Raw genomic sequence first — 17,778 nt, forward strand, 5'->3', positions numbered from 1 at the left:
GTGGATTCCGCCGAGGCGGAGCAGGGGGACAACGAGCCAGTCAGTCCACATCTGCCCCAGCAGCATCCGCCTCAAAGCCCTCCTAGTCAGAGCTTTCATGCCCATTCCACGCCAGTGGGAGGCAGAGTTCGCCATCACCTGCTCCACTGGCGTACCATCACATCGGACAGGTGGGTGCTGCAAATCGTCCGAAGAGGCTACTGCCTCCCCTTCGAGGTGACCCCTCCAGCCATGCCATCGCATTACCACCGCATGTCGGGGGATCACTTGCAACTTCTGCAGGAGGAAGTTACAGTCCTCTTGGCCAAGGGGGCCATCGAGTGCGTTCCTGGCCCAGAAGTAGGTCGGGGTTGTTACTCCCACTACTTTCTGGTTCCCAAGAAGGGCAAAGGGGGCGTATGCCCTATCTTGGACCTCAGAAGCGTCAACGCCTTCCTCCGGAAGGAGAAGTTCAAGATGCTCACTTTAGCTCAGGTTCTGGCTGCCCTAGACCCTGGAGACTGGATGGTAGCGTTGGACTTGCAGGACGCTTATTTCCACATCCCCGTCCTGCCGGCCCACCGGCGTTACCTGCGGTTCACGGTAGGCCACGAGCACTTTCGGTTTACCGTGCTCCCCTTCGGCCTCACCAGTGCCCCTCGGGTGTTGGTGGTGGTCGCAGCTCACCTGCGCAGATTAGGGATTCCAGTCTTCCCCTATCTCGACGACTGGTTGTTGAAGGCGGGCTCGCCCCAGGCAGTCGTCTCCCACCTCCAGACTATGGCCGACCTCCTGCATTTGCTGGGGTTTTCCATCAATGTGCCAAAGTCGCATCTGAGTCCCTGCCGGAAGCTCCTGTTCGTCGGAGCGGTTCTGGACTCGGCACAGTTCCAGTTCCGGGTCTATCCTCCACAACCTATTGGAGCTGCGGGCGATCCGGCTTGCACTGAAGGCATTCCTTCCCTCTGTTCGGGGAAGTGTAGTGCAGGTTTTCACGGACCACACCACCGCCATGTGGTAGTGCAACAAACAGGGTGGGGTCGTGGACCCTTTTTCAGGAGGCTCTGCGCCTCTGGACATGGCTGGAACATCAGGGCATCACCCTGGTGGTTCAACACCTGGGGGGCTTTCTGAACGCCAGGGCGGATGAACTCAGCCGCTGGTGCATGATGAATCACAAATGGCGTCTGAACTCTGACGTGGCGCAAGGCCTCTTTCGGCAGTGGGGAGAGCCTTGGTTAGATCTATTCGCCACCGAAGAGAACGCGCAATGTCAGCAGTTCCGCGCGTTGGAATTTCCAAGGTGGCACTCGCTCGGAGACGCTTTTCGTCGCAAGTGGAGTTGCGGTCTGTTGTACGCCTTTCCGCCTATACCACTTCTGCCCAGAGTGCTGAAGATGATCAGGCGCGACCGGGCCCAAGTGGCTCCAGATTGGGCACGAAGTGTAGGAGAGTAGGGTCTGCTTCCTATGGTCACCCCCACTTTTTGCTTTTGCTTCACTGGTTTTCGACTTAGATGTGGCTGTGGGCCTGCTAATCAGACCCACAGCCCAGCTGTTCTCTCTCTAAATTCATACTAGGTACTTTAGGTACATAACCCAATTGGTAAGGATCACCTTATAGGGCCCTGTACAGTGTACCTTAGGTACCCAGGGCATGGGTGTACCCTAGGCCTACCAGGGGCTGCAGCATGTATTATGCCACCCCTGGCTGGCCTCCCATCATGACACAACTGGCTGATCACTCAGCTGGGGCAAGGTCGTGTAATCACCCCTTGCTTAGGTATAGTATTCCTATACCTACCTTATATATAGACACATGGGTAACCTTTCAGTCACTCCTATGGCAGGCCTTAACAATCCTGAAGGCAGAGTGCTTGGTAACATGTGAGATGGTGCTCTAGCATGATCTGTGCCTGTCTGCAGCTTTCGGAACCATGTCCTTATAGCTGTTCTATGATATTGCCTACCATATACTCTTAAAGTGCCTTATAATGCTCGCGGTTATGGTAACTATGCTTTGGCTTTATCAAAACATGTCGTGTAAGGTGTCTAACACTTTGGAATACTACCCCCACCCCATTTCTGGTGATGAGGATAGTATTCCCCCCTTCTAGAGGGAGAAGACATGTTGAAGACCTACTACCCAGTTAAAGTTAACCAGAGCCCCAGCATCACAAAATGGATGCTGCTGCCACAGACACAAGTCTGACCTCCTGCTGCTGGGAGTCCTTCCAGCGAGAGAGGCTTGGACAATAGGTTTCCTGCCTTGGGAGGTGCTAGCACCACCCTAGACAGGGCTTAGTGTATTGGGGCAGGGAGGGATGAAAGAAACGAGACACTGCCTGGGGCACACAAGGTGTCCCATGCATGGTCCGGTTCAAACCGGTGCTGGGGCACTCCAGCCCCAATCCTGGCGTGAAACTGGACAAAGGGAAGGGGGTGTAACCACCCCCCTCCCTGGTCCCACCCATAGGAGGGACCTAGCAGGTAACCCAGCCCACCAGATTAGTATAAGAATGGGAGCTGAGTCCCTAGGACTTTGGATTATCCTGAACTGAAACTAGACACGAAACTCTGGACCTTCAGCATTCGACGACAAGAAGACTGAAGAATCTCCCTTGTGGCCAAGGAGGGGCCACCCTGTGCAAACAGGCACCAACAAGCGACCTGCCGTTTGCTTTGCCCAAGTTCTACGAGGAACCGACTGCAGAGCCCGACCAGCGCCTTGACCTCCAGACTTCTCTGACCCTGATCCACATCCACAGCCAAGCTGAGATCCGTGGAGGCGACGAGAGACGTGGGACCGGCTTCCTGGGAAAATTGGCGAGTAGCTTCCAGCGCAGCTTCTGAGGCATCCTCGAAGTTGTGCTCTGGGGATTAAGAAGCCCCCACCCCGAGCACCATCTGCACCGAAGATCAGCCCTCCACACTCCACGAGTTCTGCGTGGGGCCCTTCTGCATTTTCCTGATCGACGCGTCTGTCCGGTTGCTTGCCTGTTGGCTAGTAGCCTCAGTGACGACGAACCCTTGACTTTTCACCGCTGGTTTGGCTCCTCCAGACTGGCCCTTGCTTCCCTGTGAAAGAGAAGCACCTCAGGCCTTCCTGGTCTGCACCTGAAGCAAATTTCCATTTCCGTGTGGGTTGCCTTTGCCAAGGCTTTTTGACTCCAATCGGGACGTCGACTCCGCCAGCAGCAAGATCCTTCGTGGGACAGCTCGTACCCTGGTTCTGGTCATCCTCGACGCCTCTTGGTCCACGCAGCTGCAGAGACTAGCTTCAAGACATCACCTGTGTTCTGCACGACATCGCCTGGTTCCTTCCTGGTTCCACACGGTCACTGGCTAGTGACCCAGACTTTGTCCCCTCTGCTTGTAGGTGTTCTTCCTTCAAGATCCACCCTTGGATCCACCGGACATCTTCCTCCTGGCCGCCTGCCAGCATCTGTTCTTCAGGCATCCATAGGATCCAGCGACGACACCCGACACATCTTCACACCTATGCACCCGTCGCCTGTGGGTGAGGTAACGCGAGTACTCCGGTGCTCCAGCGGATATTGACTATCCAAGTGTCTAAGTCTCTAGTTGCTTCCTCCTAGTTACTTCGGAAGTGTCCTTATTCTTCCTATTTCTAATTACTACATTCCCTTTGACTTTAATGTAACCCGCGTGTGTGTTTCCACACTGCACACGCTTCCCGTGGGCCTCCCACTTCCTAACTATTGGTAGGGCAGTGTAGCCCCAGCCATTCCCTGGGCCCAAGGCCTACTCCCTGTTCGTGACGTGGTACTTATACCACTTTCTTAGTATATGGTTTGCGTGACCCTGGGCCTAACTGTATTTTTCCTGTGTAACTTAACGTATGCTACTTAAGAAATTGTTGTGCTTAGACCTCTGAACTCATAAAGAGTGCTGAGGGTATATGTTAGAATAAATACATTCTAATTTTATATATATCTGGTGTGGTGTCCTTTCATTTGGTATTCAAGGGATTGTAATGGTATAACAGCTGGCTTCACATGCCATACAGAGTTTAGCCTAAGACTGCTCTTGTCCATGCTACCACTAGGATAGCTGATCTAGAAGGTTGACTTTACAACCAATCACCATAAGGGTCGTTTGGACTGATACAAGGTGTACACTAGAACTAGTGACATCATATATCAGGCCAACTTCTCACACGAAGATACTGGTATCCCGAGCTACTCAGTCTATCGATCGATCCCCCGATTCGACTGCCTCTTCAGGAGGACCTTCTGTCGCAGCAGCAGGAGACGGTCCTCCACCCGAACCTGTCCAGCCTCCACCTCCATGCGTGGAGATTGAGCGGCGGCAGTTGATGCCATTTGACTTGCCTCCTGAAGTCTGTAATGTTATTCTGGCAGCCAGGCGTCCCTCCACAAAATCGGTATACGCCTGCAGGTGGAATAAATTTGTGGCATGGTGCACAGCAAAGGCTGTGAATCCCCTTTCCACCCCTCTTTCTGAGGTTCTCCTCTTTCTTCTTTCCCTGGCCCAGCAGGGCTCTGCTCTGGGCACCCTTAAGGGATACCTTTCGTCTATTTCTGCTCTCTTACGGCTTCCTGATCAGCCTTCTCTTTTTAAATCCCCTGTTGTTTCTCGATTCTTTAAGGGCATTACTCACATTTCCTCCTGTCCCTTTCGTAATGCCTCAGTGGGATTTGAATCTAGTATTGACCTATCTGATGTGCGCTCCCTTTGAGCCACTTCATAATTGTCCCATTCGTCTTCTGACTCTTAAGACTGCTTTCCTGGTTGCCATCACCTCTGCTAGAAGGGTGAGTGAGCTCCAGGCTCTCTCTTCTAAGCCTCCTTTCCTTTCTGTCCATCCAGACAAAGTTGTTCTCAGGACTCGTCCTTTCCTTCTTCCTAAGGTGGTAACTGCCTTTCACATCGGACAGTCTGTTACACTGCCCGCCTTCTCTCCGCCTCCGCATCCCTCGAAAGAGGAAGAGAGGCTCCACCGTCTGGACCCAAAACGGGCGCTGTCCTTCTATCTGGACCGCACCAAACCGTTCTGGGTGGACGACCAACTCTTTGTTGGCTACGTGGGCGCTAAGAAGGGGCGAGCGGTGCACAAGTGAACCATCCCTTGGTGGGTCGTTTTGTGTATCAAGGCCTGTTATTCCTTAGCTAAAAAGGAACCTCCTGTAGGGCTGAGGGCCCATTCCACTCGGGCCACAGCAGCGACCACTGCCCTGGGCCGGGGAGTCCCCTTGCAGGACATTTGTCAGGCAGCAACGTGGGCCTCGCTGCAAACATTTGCCAAACATTATTGCCTGGACAGCCAAGTCTGGAGAGACGGCTTCTTTGGCCGTTCCGTTCTCCAGGACTTCCTGGTGTGATCTTGGTTCGCAGACCCACCACCGGGGTTGGTATTGCTGGGGTATCTATTCTAAGGTGAGGAATCTAACTAACGTGTTTCTTTCAGATGAACAAGTTGCTTACCTTCGGTAATGATATATCTGTAAGAAACATTAGTTAGTTAGATTCCTCACCGCCCCACCCATCCTCCCCATTCTGCGAACCGATATCTAGATTTGAGGTCATCCCTTTCAGGGCCCTAGATTCTTGGCACCAGTGTCGGGCTCTTGCATGGCTCTGCGTTCCTTGCGCGGCAAGCTATGTACATGAACTGATGTCAGCACACGAGGGCGGCATCTAAGTACTCCGACGACGTCATCCCGGCGATCACGACGCCGACGATGGACGCGGAGCCGCAGACGACGCCTAGCGACGTGCAAGGGTATTGCTGACACAAAATCTTTCCGGATCCAGCCTGATGTCTGGGGATATTCTAAGGTGAGGAATCTAACTAACTAATGTTTCTTACAGATATATCGTTACCAAAGGTAAATAACTTGTTCTGGCGCGCCGGGGGGGCGCTACCGGCCTAACACCGTCCGCGGAGTGAGCCTTGATCAGAAGGACTTGGGCCCCCTGAGCGACGCCGCGGAGTCGGTCTTCGATACGCCACATTTCCCGCACCGGTGCTGGGCTCTTCCCTCTTCACTCGCCGTTACTGGGGGAATCCTGGTTAGTTTGTTTTCCTCTGCTTAGTAATCTGCTTAAATTCAGCGGGTTGCTGTTGGACTTGGCCCTTCTGGCAGGTTCACCCCTGAACTTTTTGCTTTTTATTGGTGACTTGGTGTGGTGATTTTTGGCTTCTGCGCACTTTTACCACTGTGTCCCAGGGTAAAGTGCGTGCATGTATTGAGGTCGGCCTGCCCTCCCATAGGAAAGCATGGGGAATGTATGTGTCCTTGGTAGTTCCTGATGCGTGGGGTGTGCAGGCTCGAGTTTGGTATGTGCGGACTCGTATGATTGAATGCTGCGCGATGATGTGTGCGGCGTGCATGTACCTAGTGTGGAAGTGCCACTTCTAGAAGTGGGCACTTCTGTGTGCAGTGTGAAATGTGTACCTTGTCTGGCGATTGGCTGGTTGAGGTCATGTGACGGGTTAGGGAATCCCCAGAGTCAGGATGAGTCACCCAGTGGTGAATGGGGAGATCAGCAGCTCGATGGGTGGGAGGAGTACACCTGGGTCCTGAATAGGGCTGGGTTTTCCCCACACAATGCTGGCTCCGCCCCCTGTGGTGCGACTGATGACCCTAGCCCTGCCAGTGAATAGGGAGAGGGGCTGAGCAAAACAAAGTGCTCAGGAACCAGTTGTAACTGGTTCACCCCTTCCCTGCACCCTGAGACAAAGGGTTTTACTGTATAAAAATGGGGCTGTGTCCCCACAGAAACTGTTCTCTGCCAGGATCCTGCCTGAGGGGGCTGCTGCTGTTGCTGGGCCAGAGGACCGCCACTTGGACTACCTCCCTGCCTGGAGGCCCAGTGAGCTGGCTCTGGGCCCAGCCTTGCCCCCTGCCTACCTTCTTAAAAACTTTGCCAGGACTTTGTGGCCGGACTTGCTCCAAGCGCCTGGAAGCGCTTGTATTTCACCTATAGCGCTAGGAGCGCTCTATTTGTGGCCCCAGCAGCGCTGAGCTGCAATATTTAGCGAGGGAACCCCGGCGTGGGATTCCCCGCTTTTCTGCCGTGTCCTAAAGCGGGTGCCCATCCCGCATTTTGGTGCGCTTGCGGATGCCTACCCCGCTTATTTAATTATTTTCCTACGGCGGGTGCCCACCCCGCCGTATATTGCCTATCGCGAGGGAGCCTACCCCTCTTACTGCCGTGATAATCACCGCTGCGGCCCCGTTCGACTGATCCGGAAGTCAGGCACTCCTGCCCGTGACGGGCGCGGAGCCTGCAGCCGGGCAGGAAGTGGCGCCAGCATCTCGACGCGGCGCAGGGCTCCCGTGTGTCGGAGGGAAGCCCCGCGCCGGGAAGAGGAACGCCGCCGAAAGGAGGTGCTAGCGGGAGCGGGCGGGAGCCTACCCCGCGCTCCCTCGACTTCGAAAGACAGCCAGCCAAAGAGAGACTCCCCCCTGACGAGGCCCGGTGAGTGGGGCTCTGGCCTGGGGGGGAGCAGTGCTTCTCGAGCCTAGAGAGGCTCAGGCTTAGGGGGCATTTCCCCAACGGGAGCGGGGCACATTATTATTCAGAGCCCGAGAGGCTCCAACGATACCCCCTCATTGGCGCCAGAGTCCAGGGTGACTCCGAAGACGGGGGCAGGGTTTCAGAGCCCCGAGAAGGCTCCAACGTTACGGGGGCAATTATTTGGCAATCTCGACTCCCCCGAGAGGGACTCCAACGACGGTGCATTTGTTTGATTGAGCCCACGAGGCTCCAATCAGGCGCATTCTTTAGGAGCCTAGAAGGCTCCCAGGGGGCATTTCTTTTGGCCATTTCGAGTCGAGAGGGACTCCAACGACGGGGCAGATAGTTGTACAGAGCCTAGAAGGCTCCAAGGGCGGACAAACTCGTGTTCAAGGCACAGTGGTGCCCCTGCTCCTTTTCCCAGCTGCCCAGCACTTAGTGGGCAGCTGCAACGTTTAGGTTGTGGCCTCTGCGTTTTGGTTTACGCTTTGCCCTGACTGCGTGCGCAGTCTTGCCCTGACTCTGCTGGACACAGGCCCGACAAGGCCAGTTGGCCTAGGGACTGCCACAGGTGGTGGCTTATGTGAGTTCTTGCGCAATTGTGTTTCCCTGCACCTCTGAATGTGTTTTTATGCGTCATGTGCCTTGTTTTACACCACTGAATGTTTTTATGCATCATGTGTTTTCCTTCCCTACACCTCTGAATGTGATGCATCATGTGTAACGTGCTATTACCCCTACAGGTATTGTGATACTTAGGTGGTTGTTTGTTTTCTCCTAGTACAGGTGGTGCTAGTGAGGTCCTAGTTGCCTGCGTGACATTTTCCTAAGGTGGTTAGGGTTGCGTAGGTGGTACTTACCTGTTACCAGTAGTTACTGGTTGTGTGCTACATTTGCTATTTTGTACTACAGTATTATTCCTACATTCTAAGTGCTATTTCTACAAAGTGCTAATTCCTGACAGTGGTCCATGTGGCCCTGTCCCCTGTACATATAATCCCTTGTAAATTCTGCCCGTGCCTGTTGGCACATTGTAAAGTGTGTGTTTTTATCTAATGTGTTTTGGAATAATACAAAGGTTATTTTTATATAATACCTTGTGTGGAGTTTCCTTTGTGGTGGGCCTTGGGTGTTGTTGCTGGGTGCGCGCGCAAACGCTTTACACATCGCCTCTGGGATAAGCCTGACTGCTTGTGCCAAGCTACCAAGGGGGTGAGCAGGGGTTATCTTTGGCGTGTAACTCCCCAGCCCTGACTTGAGTGGTGGTTTCTGCCTGGCTTTGGCGCAAGCCCTAGCCAACCAGAAATCCCATTTCTAACAGTCGCCATGTCTTATCTGAGGTTGTCGTCGGAAGAATAATACGGAGCGTCAAGGGGGTTGCCGGGGAAGGCCATGCCCCTGCTGGAGCAGGGTCCTGGCGTCCCAGTAGCGCGTACCCTCTTTCCCCGGATCGGATCTGGAGGAGTTTCACCCTCCCCGGGATGCCGGCCGTGGAAGTGGGTGCCCGAGGCGCGTGCGCACAGGCAGCCAGTGGGACACCACAGACAGCCACGCATGGCACGCAGCCAGGTGCCCCGGGGTGGACCGGTCGCTAGACCCCTTCTCGGGAGCCAGGCGTGCCGGCTTCGTACCTCCTCAACAGGACCCGGCGAGGGACCCTGCCACGGGCGATCGGAGGGGTCTGACCTTGTGGGGGGACAAAGGGAAGCGGAGCTAACCCTGCGACGGCCTCAACCGCGTCACGGGGGAAACCCTGGGGCGATTGACGATCGAGTGACCATCAGGCGTAGCCCCGGGGCCGCAAGGTGCGTTCGAAGTGTCGATGATCAATGTGTCCTACAATTCACACTAATTCTCGCAGCTAGCTGCGTTATTCATCGACGCGCGAGCCGAGTGATCCACCGCCAAGAGTCACAGGCAACTTTTCAAAAACGTTCACCTACCTGCAGGCGCAGGAGAGGCGGGAGGAGGGCGACGCTGTCCGTCCACTGCCCGGGCGGCGAGTCGGCCCAGGCTCCCCGTTCAAGGCTTCCCCTCTGGGAGTCAGACTGCACCGTTGGGAGAAAAAAACATTGCCAGGCGCTCGGCCCAGGAGTCCCCCCCCCCCCCCCCCCCCCCCCCCACCCCCACCCGCAGGCTAGGGAGGGGGCTCCCGGTGCGTCAGGAGCAGGCAGCTCCGCAGCCGCCGGTCCCTCCCGGAGTAACCGGGAGGGACCGCACGAGTCTTCAAACCCCTTGGCCCGGCCGCACGAGACCGGGTCAAACCGGGTACCTGGCAACGAGGGTGGGTTGCCCCACCTGCACCTCAGCCGTCCGTCGCCGGGTGGCCCGAGCCGTGCACCAAGCTGGCTGATACAGCCCACCCCACCCTTGCCCGTGGCAGATGCGTCTGAAGGGAAGAGCCAGGCAGCTCCCCATCCTGCATGCCTCCCACCGAGAGGAGCCGGGGTTCCCCTCACAGGCCCTCGGCCCCTTCTCTTCCAGGCTGCCCTGCCACACGAGAAGGGCCCAACCTCTGTCACCCGGATCTTGGTCGGGCTGGGACGTTGGGCGCAGGAGGGCCCAGACAGCAGCAGGTCCTTCTAGGGGGAGGGGGGGGGCACCAGCCCACTGCCATTCGGTTTCCTCCCACCGCGGGGGTGGTGCCGGGTGAGCTTGGGTTCCATCTCAGGAGGGCCTACTGCTGTGCCCCTCCCAGAGAGGGACAGGAGATGGGGGCCGCCCCCGTCCCCAGTCCCTCGAGCGTCGGTCGGGTCCTCCCCGGCGGAAGAGGCCCGCCAAAGGCCCAGTCCTCACCCGAGCACCCCATGCTACCACGGACCGCTTCGCCAGCCGGGGCCAGTCAGGGCGGGGCCGGGCCCTGTGCCTACGGTGCGTGCTTTCAGGAGGCATCCAAGGGCTTCGGGCTGGCGCTCGGACTGCTCCCCCGTTAATGATCCTTCCGCATGTTCACCTACGGAAACCTTGTTACGACTTTTACTTCCTCTAGTCTAGATAGTCAAGTTTGATTGTCTTCCCGGCGCTCCGCCAGGGCCATTGCCGACCCCGGCGGGGCTGATCCGAGGACCTCACTAAACCATCTAATTGGTAGTAGCGACGGGCGATGTGTACAAAGGGCAGGCACTTAATCAACGCGAGCTTATGACCCGCACTTACTGGGAATTCCTCGTTCATGGGAAATAATTGCAATCCCCAATCCCTATCACGAGCGGGGTTCAGCGGGTTACCCGCACCTGTCTGCGAAGGGTAGACACACGCTGATCCGTTCACTGTAGTGCGCGTGCAGCCCCGGACATCTAAGGGCATCACAGACCTGTTATTGCTCGATCTCGTGTGGCTGAACGCCACTTGTCCCTCTAAGAAGTTAGACGCCGACCGCTGGGGGTCACGTAACTAGTTAGCATGGAGGAGTCTCGTTCGTTATCGGAATTAACCAGACAAATCGCTCCACCAACTAACAACGGCCATGCACCACCACCCACAGAATCGAGAAGGAGCTATCAATCTGTCCATCCTTTCCGTGTCCGGGTGAGGTTTCCGTGTTGTCAAATTAAGCCGCAGGCTCCACTCCTGGTGGTGTCCTTCCGTCAATTCCTTTAAGTTTCAGGACACTCAGTCAAGAGCATCAAGGGGGCGCCGAGAGGCAGGGGCTGGGACAGGTGGTAGTTCGCCTCGCGGCGGACCGCCAGCTCTATCCCAAGATCCAACTCCGAGCTTTTTAACTGCAGCAACTTTAATGTACGCTATTGGAGCTGGAATTACCGCAGCTGCTGGCACCAGACTTGCCCTCCAATGGATCTTCGTTAAAGGATTTAAAGTGTACTCCTTCCAATTACAGGGCCTCGAAAGAGTCCTGTATTGTTATTTTTCGTCACTACCTCCCCGAGTCAGGAGTGAGTAATTTGTGCGCCTGCTGCCTTCCTTGGATGTGGTAGTTGTTTCTCAGACTCCCTCTCCGGAATCGAACCCTGATTCCCCATTACTAATGGTCACCATGGTAGGCACAGAAAGTACCATCGAAAGTTGATAGGGCAGACATCCGAATGTATGGTCGGCGTCACGGGGAAGTGCGAACGGCCCGAGGTTATCTAGAGTCACCAAAACGGCCGGGCGAGCCCGGATTGGTCTTGGTCTGATAAATGCATGCATCCTGGGAGGTCAGCGCTCGTCGGCATCTATTAGCTCTAGAATTTCCACAGTTATCAAAGTAACAGATGGAGTGATCAAAGGTACCATAACTGATTTAATGAGCCATTCGCAGTTTCACTGTACCGGCTATGTGTACTTACACGTGCATGGCTTAATCTTTGAGACAAGCATATGCTACTGGCAGGATCAACCAGGTAGCCGCACCTGCTGATGAGGTGGGTTCGGGGGGCCGCATGCCCATCTCCCCGGCTGGACAACCTTCGCGCACCCCTCCCTCTCGGAAGCCTGCTGGGGGACGGAGCCCACCTGCCTGGGCGGGAGGGCTCGCTGAAGGGGTGGAGAGGTGTGGTCGCATGGGCACCGGCAGGCCCAGCCGTCTCCCCCGGAATGGAGAGGCGGGCCGAGGCGCAGCCTGAGCTAGACGCAGGGGTGCCGAAGCCTGGCGGTGGCAACACCCCTCAGAACAATTGTTCCGAGCTGCTGTGGAAATGTGCTGGGCGGAGAGGGGGTGACTGCGTGGCGCACGGGGCCTACGAACCTGCTGGGCAGCAGCATCTGAGGGCCTGGTGCCACCCGACCCCTTCCGCTCGGATCAGACCACTGGGGGACACGCGCTGTCGGGGCCGCTCAACCTTCGCTCTGCTGGGTAGGGTGAAGGGCCAGGCAGCAGGCCCTCGAGTCAGACAGTCCATGCCGAGGCTGGCCAAGCAGTCGGTCCGTTTAGGGATGGAGAGTGCCCAATCGATCAGAGTACGGCCAAGGCATCCCCTGGCAGGCCGCCCTGTGCGGGGGAGATACCGGCTTCATATCCCTGCCTGCTCCCGGGGTGAGCAGGCTCAAAGGAAAGGCCCATCGGGAAGGGGCCGAGAGACCGGTGCAGACCCGGGCCCCTGGGGGCCCTGACGGGTGGGCCCGGGTGCTGCCTTCCCCTGTCTGAGAATCGCCGGACCTCACGGAGGTCTGACTGACACTCTCCCTAGTAATCCAGAGGAAAATTACCCCCGTTTCTTGTAATTCATACACACGAGGTGACAGAGGGGACCCAAGGCGCGAATGTACCCGACCTCCTGGAGCCCTCGCTGCGATCGGGGAGGCAAATGAGCCCTCATCGGGACTTCTAGGCAAGCCCGGCCATCTGGTCGCCCCATTGGAAAGTATTGCGTGCGACCAGATGGCCGAGGGGATAGGCGCGACCAGATGGCCGAGGGGATAGGCGCGACCAGATGGCCGAGGGGATAGGCGCGACCAGATGGCCGAGGGGATAGGCGCGACCAGATGGCCGGGCTCAGAAGGGAAGCCATCTGGTCGCTCTGTGCTCCAACGAAAGAGTGAGTGGGTGCCGGGGCATGGGGGACCGGAGGCCATGGGCCCCAGCTATGGAGGCTGCGAGGGGGACCCGACGGGCCCTCCGACCTGGGGCCCGCGGACACCTTGACAAGCAGGGGAGGCCTGTATGGGACCGACAGACCCCTGTCCTGGGCCCTTGGCGGAGCGGCAGGCCAGGGGACAGGGCCCAGGGCCGGAGCACCCGACCTGGGGCCTGGCAGGGCCCCTGGACCCAGCCGGGGCTCCCAGGCCCAGAGGCGCAGAAGAAGCCTCCCCGGGCCCGCCGGACCCTGCCAGTCCCGGGCACCCTACCACGCGGCAGGACCGAGGACGGAGCCCGGGGTAGGGAGGCCACCCTCCCCGGGGCACTCAGGGGTCCCAGCCGAGGCTCCTGAACCCAGCCTAGCAAGGGGAGGCTCCCTGGGCACGACCTGAGGCCCGGTGGGGCTCCCAGGCCCGAAGGCACAGGGGATGCCTCCCCAGGCCCGCCGGACCTCGTCCCAGACCCCCTTCCACGCGGCAGGACCCAGGACGGAGCCCAGGGTGGGGAGGCCACCCTCCCCGGGGCCCTCAGGGGCCCCAGCCGGATCTCCTGAACCCAGCCAAGCAAGGGGAGGCTACCCGGGCACAACAGAACCCTTTCCCGGGCCTTTGGCAGTGCCACAGGCCGGGGGACAGGGCCCAGGCCCAGATCCCCCGACCTGATGTCCGGTGGGGCTCCCAGGCCCGAAGGCACAGGGGATGCCTCCCCAGGCCCGCCGGACTTCGTCCCAGGCACCCTGCCATGCGGCAGGACCCAGGACGGAGCCCGGGGTGGGGAGGCTGCCCTCCCCGGGGCCCTCAGGGGCCCCAGACGGAGCTCCTGAACCCAGTCAAGCAAGGGGAGGCTCCCCAGGCACAACAGAACCCCGTCTCGGGCCTTTGTCAGTGCCGGGGGACGGGGCCCAGGGCCGGAGCCCCCGACCTGGGCCCCTGTACCCAGCTGGGGCTCCCAGGCCCGGAGGTGCAGGGGAAGCCTCCCTGGGCCCGCCGGATCCCCGTCCCGGGCACCCTGCCACACGGCAGGACCAAGAACGGAGCCCGAAGTGGGGAGGACACCCTCCCCGGGGCACTCAGGGGCCGCGGCCGGAGCTCCTGAACCCAGCCAAGCAAGTGGAGGCTCCCCGGGCACAACAGAACCCCGTCCTGGGCCTTTGGCAGTGCTGCAGGCCGGGGGACAGGGCCCAGTGCCGGAGCCCCCGACCCGGGGCCCGGCGGGGCCCCTGGACCCAGCCGGGGCTCCCAGGCCCTGAGGCGCAGGGGAAGCCTCCCCGGGCCCACCGGACCCCGCCCGTCCCGGGCACCCTGCCACGCGGCAGGACCGAGGACGGAGCCTGGGGTGGGGAGGCCACCCTCCCCGGGGCTTTCAGGGGCCCCGGCCAGAGCTCCTGAACCCAGCCGAGCAAGGGAGGTTCCCTGGGCACGCTGGAACCCAGTCTTGGGCCTTTGGTGGGGCAGCAGGCCGGGGGACGAGGCCCAGGGCTAGAGCACACGAGCCGGGGCCGGGCGGGGTCCCTGGACCCAGCCGGGGCTCCCGGGCCCGGAGGCAAAGGAGAAGCCTCCCCGGGCCCGCGGGCAAAGGGGAAACCTCCCCGGGCCTGCGGGACCCTGTTCAGGCACCCTGCCACATGGCAGGACGGAGGACGGAGCCTGGGGTGGGGAGGCCGCCCTCCCCGGGGCCCCTGGACCCAGCCCAGCAGTGGGAGGCCCGCCGGACCCCATCCAGGGCAGCCTGCCACGCGGCAGGCCCAGGGACGGACCCAGGGCTGGGGCGACATTCTGTCCTGTCCAGCTGCCGGCTGAGGACTGCTAAGCCGAGTGGGGTCCCAGAGTACCCTGTCCCTAGTAATCCGTAGGAAGGCTACCCCCCTTTCTGGTAACCTGTGCGCACTGCAAGACGCAGGGGACCCTAGGCGCGGATGCGCCCGACCTCCTGGAGCCCTGGTTTGGATCGGGAAGGCAAATAAGCCCTCATCGGGACTTCCAGGCCAGCCCGGCCATCTGGTTGCCCCATTGGCAAGCATTGCGTGTGACCAGATGGCTGAAGGGAGAGGTGCGACCAGATGGCTGAAGGGAGAGGTGCGACCAGATGGCCGGGACCGAAAGGACCCCCATCTGCCCACCCCGAGCCTTCGCGGTAGGGTTTCCGCCTGCCCACGCAAGGCTCGGGGCTCCGCTTCCTGGGGGCTCGGGGACCCCGGCTGGGACTCAAGCCTGGGGAAGGACCACTGAGCTCTCAAGCCTGGACACCCGTGGGATGACTACCCGGGAACCATGGAGCCCGTCCCAGGCACTTTGCCATGCCGCGGGCCAGAGGAGGGAGCCCCGGACGCCTAGGGAGGTGTTGCCCGGGCATAGCCCATCTGGTCCCCGGCAGAGAATCGCCAGCCCGGAAGGGGTGTCCCGGCATAACCTGCCCCTAGTAATCCGGAGGAAGGCTACCCCTCTTTCTGGGAACCTGTTCGCACCGCGAGGCTCAAGGGACCCTAGGCGCGAACGTGCCCGACCTCCTGGAGCCCTGGCTGTGATCCGGGAGGCAAATGAGCCCTCATCGGGACTTCCAGGCCGGCCCGGCCATCTTGTCGCCCCATTGGAAAGCTTGCGTGCGACCAGATGGCTGAGGGGTGAGGTGCGACCAGATGGCCGGGACCGAAATAACGCCAATCTGCGTGCCCCGAGCCTTCGCAGGAAGGCTCCCACCTGCCCTTGCAGGGCTCTGGGGGCTGCAGGGCTCTGGGGGCTGCAGGGCTCTGGGGGGGCTCGGAGACCCCATGCTGGGCCTCAGGCATAGGGAGGCCTGCAGGCGCTCCTGGGGCCCAGCCGCCCGGGGGAGGACTGCCCGGGACCCATGGAGCCTTGCAGGTCTCCGGGGCTCTGCACCAGGGACCCTTGTCCCGGGTAGATGGACACTTGGCAGGCCGTGGGCTCCCAAACCCCAGGCCCTGACCTAAAGCCAGGCCCCGGGGCTGTTCCCTGCTTCTTAACCCAGCCAGGCCGGGGAGATCAGGGAGCCTGCCCAGGCATGAGGGACCCCTGTCCCGTGCACACGGACCCTCAGGACGTGCGCTCATTTTCCACACATTTTTTCCAAAATTCTGCGTAGTGGCGCTACGCCAACTACGCCCAGCCCTAGATCTTATGGCTCCATTAATGCACCACTCTACACCTGTGATGTTAGTGCATTTAACCCTGCACCACAGACAGAGGAAGGGAAAAGTCATGCCATCATTGGCTGTGTCTATTGTGTTTTTCAACCAATCAGCTACGTTTCTTATTATAGATTGGGAAGAGGCAACTGGTACAAGAAATATTTCTTGGGTGCTTCTGATACATTACAAGTCAATACACCAGCAATTTATTTATTTAAGCGGGCAAGTCACCCGGATGTAATAGGATTACTTCTTTGTTGTATAACAGTTAATTAGCTGTTATTTGCTGGAAATATATAGCAAACATAATTTGAATTTCAATGTCGATGTTTACAGTTGTGATGCCCAAAAAAGGAAAGGTGCTCCGTGAGCGAAATAGACCAAATGGCATAAGTGTGAATTACAAATCCTGTTGACATTTTTGGGCCTGCAGATATGGAAGGGTAATTAAGGGTTCAGTTCATACAAAACAAGCATGATTAATGTAAAAGAGGATTAATCTACTCGTGCCACATAATCCATCATCTGCTGAAATAATTTGCAGCTCGCTTCAAAAACCTGTTTCTACCTCAAATGGATCAAAAATTAATGCAAAAAACATGTGCCACATGAGTTGCAACGCAGTTGGAGTCTGTGGGAAAGTGAATAATTATCAAATATCCAAGAAGGGGAACCGGAAATATGATTTTTTTAAAGGTTTTTATTTTTATTTCAGAAATATTTATTTGCAATACAAAATGAGAGCATTATCCATTGGTTTTGTAAGCATTACAGCGATATTAAGAAAAGCAATTGTCCCCAATGGGAGGGTCCTGCGATTGCTGGTCCTTTGTGAGAAGAGGCGGAGACTGTTTAAGGCTTGAATACTTTTAAGCATTGAGTAGTCCATAGCTGCTGAGGGTTGAGGCAGGGTGGTACCGTAAGTTCATTGCATGAACAACAAGAAGATCATGATCTGAGGTTTGTGTAGAACCTGGTTGTAGGAGGTAATGCCAAAATACGGACACATTATGGTAAGATTAGAAGGCCCCGGTTAGGAGATAGAGGGAGAAGCTCATAGCAAGGAAAGAGGGTTGGTATCAAAGAAATGTTTTTTGATTATGAGTGACGAGAAGTTCAAGGTTGGTTTCCCTATGAGGTTGGAAAAACTGGGCCCTTGGAGCAGGCTTTAGGGTAGTTTGAATGTATGGAGGTAGGCATCTAAAACATCCCAATAGTCTTATGTGGGAGGAGGGAGATTAGCAAGTGATGAATAATGTTGTTAGCACTTCTAACAGGATATATCTGATAGAGACATCTAGCCGCAGATTCCTTAACTTAGAATATCCCCAGGCGTCAGACGTCGTCCACGTTCGTGACATCAGCGAGGTCATACAAGTCCCTCCCGGCGTACTGACGTCAGTTTCCTTCTTTACCGCATGCAACGCGAATCCGGAGTAAGCGGTTCCTCTGGCCTGTTTTCAGGCCCCTTTTGACGCTTCGTGTCTGGAACAGTGTGCGATGTCTTTGGGCTTTAAAACGTGTACCTCCTGTTTGCGGCAAATGTCCCCGACGGACCCACATCTTATCTGTATGTGGTGTTTGGGCAAACACCACGGCTCGACTGATTGCGACGCCTGCCAACACCT

The 17,778-nt window shown here is 57.8% G+C and overlaps 2 pseudogenes; both read right to left on the reverse strand.

Moving 5' to 3' along the window:
* Positions 1 to 9,261: 9,261 nt before the first annotated feature.
* LOC146797860 (5.8S ribosomal RNA) lies at positions 9,262 to 9,400 on the reverse strand (annotated as a pseudogene).
* A 1,017-nt stretch (positions 9,401 to 10,417) lies between these two features.
* Positions 10,418 to 11,833, reverse strand: LOC146797861 (18S ribosomal RNA; annotated as a pseudogene).
* Positions 11,834 to 17,778: the final 5,945 nt, after the last annotated feature.

Source organism: Triturus cristatus, chromosome 9 (genome assembly GCF_964204655.1).
Source record: "Triturus cristatus chromosome 9, aTriCri1.1, whole genome shotgun sequence".
NCBI classification, from domain to species: domain Eukaryota; kingdom Metazoa; phylum Chordata; class Amphibia; order Caudata; family Salamandridae; genus Triturus; species Triturus cristatus.